Source organism: Sinocyclocheilus anshuiensis, unplaced genomic scaffold, assembly GCF_001515605.1.
Source record: "Sinocyclocheilus anshuiensis isolate Anshui unplaced genomic scaffold, SAMN03320099.WGS_v1.1 scaffold430, whole genome shotgun sequence".
Taxonomy (NCBI): Eukaryota; Metazoa; Chordata; class Actinopteri; order Cypriniformes; family Cyprinidae; genus Sinocyclocheilus; species Sinocyclocheilus anshuiensis.
The window spans coordinates 283,876-285,726 of NW_015547641.1; positions in this window are offsets into that span (position 1 = coordinate 283,876).

Here is a 1,851-nt window from a genome sequence, read left to right on the forward strand (position 1 = left end):
ACTACAAGCAACAGCACAAATAAATAAACAGTGAAAAAAGATACAAATAAAATAAACAGTGCTTTTAATTTTTTTAGGTAGGTCTAACATAGTTTTTAGGTACAGCAATTGAATAAATCAAATGTAAAATAACATTGCATATTTGACTGTATAAATTAAAGATTAATCCTTATTAATCCTTATTAAAGTTACAAAAGTTATTCAATCAAAATGCTGTTTGATTAACATTAAGAAAGTGCTATCACTTTAAGAGAACGCACTGATCCAGTGCACTGATACTTTACGTTCAGCCGACTATGTCTGCTAGGATACTCAAAAAGATGGGCATTTTGACAATTTTTGTGTGAATTTGTCCATTCAAACACAATACTTCACAGAGAGCTTAATTTGCACGCGTTCTGAGATGTGGGTTCACGCGCTTCCGATGAGCGACCACACAGATCTTCTCACTGCGCGCGTGCGAGAGTTCACGTCTTCTGGCTCTTTAATATTTAAACTGGCAAGGCTTAAATGAGTTTAGTTTAAACACAGATAGCAACGTGTGCTGTTCATGTCTCACCTGCGCTATCAACACGTGATGACGGCATAAATGACAGTTATTCCAGCATAAAGCACTCGCATTGATTAAAGAGTGTCTGGTCTGTCCACGTATTGTTTTTTTTTCTCTCTCATCGCTCTTGTTGTAATGTCTTGGGAAGCCAGAATTTATATCCATCATCAGAAACATGCATTAGCCGAACTCTAACAAGCCATATTACAGATGCATTATCAGATTTAAGTTGAACCGCGGTCCTAGTGTGTGGAGAACCGTACGGTTCGATTTTTTACAGAGAACCGTTGCACCCCTAATACACATGCACACTTCACAAGATCTCACAACTGGATCTGAATAAGTTTGCAAGGTTTTTGAAATTAGATGTTTATTAGACATTCAAAGATTTGTTTAAATGATATAAATGCGTATTTGCTGAATGCTGACGGCAAACAAGAAAGTATTATAATGTTTGCCTTTCTATTACTAATAATATAAAAGCAATCGTTATAAGACTTTTTGTATATATTTTAATTTCTTTGTTTAACCATTCTATCTGATTATTAGACAGACTTCTGTCCATATTTAGAACTGTTTACGACAACAGCGACCAAGAGGGAGAATGTGAGCACTGTTTGCTCAGGCGCTGTCATTCTCAGCGGCGTCAAAATAAAAGTTTAGAACTCGAACGCATCGGCAAAACAGGAAAACTTATTGGCCGATGCGGATATTTAAAAAATGCCAAATATCGACCGATATATCGGCCTTAAGCGATATATCGGTCGACCACTAATAAACATACATTTTTGAATTTGACATAGATGAAAATGATGCCATTACAAAGGTAAAAAAAAATACCCCCGTAAGTCACTTTGAGTCAAATGTCACCAGGTATTAGGAAGGCTAATTTTTAGGGCCGGGTAAAAAATATCGATATCTCGATATTAATCGATTCTCTTATTTACGGAACGATATCGATTCTTAAATCCCAAGAATCGATTAGTCTAGCCTGTTTTCAGTTAATGGAACATTGAAGGACACTTCCCATCCAATAAATCGCAATAAGCATTGTGCTTTGGTGCTTTAATATGAAACAAAGTCACAGATTTCAATTTATGTCCATTGTATTGCAGCATTCAAACAATAAATGCCATTTTGGCGCAGTTTAATGTGGAGTGACAGATCGTTGTAGCGCCTCAGATCAACAGACGCAGCAGCACGTGGTGCACATGAACTGATCATCAATAAACATGACTAAACGTCCAAAGGTAAGTTAAAAGAAAGAGTACAACTTTACAATCTGTATCCTGTCTCATGTA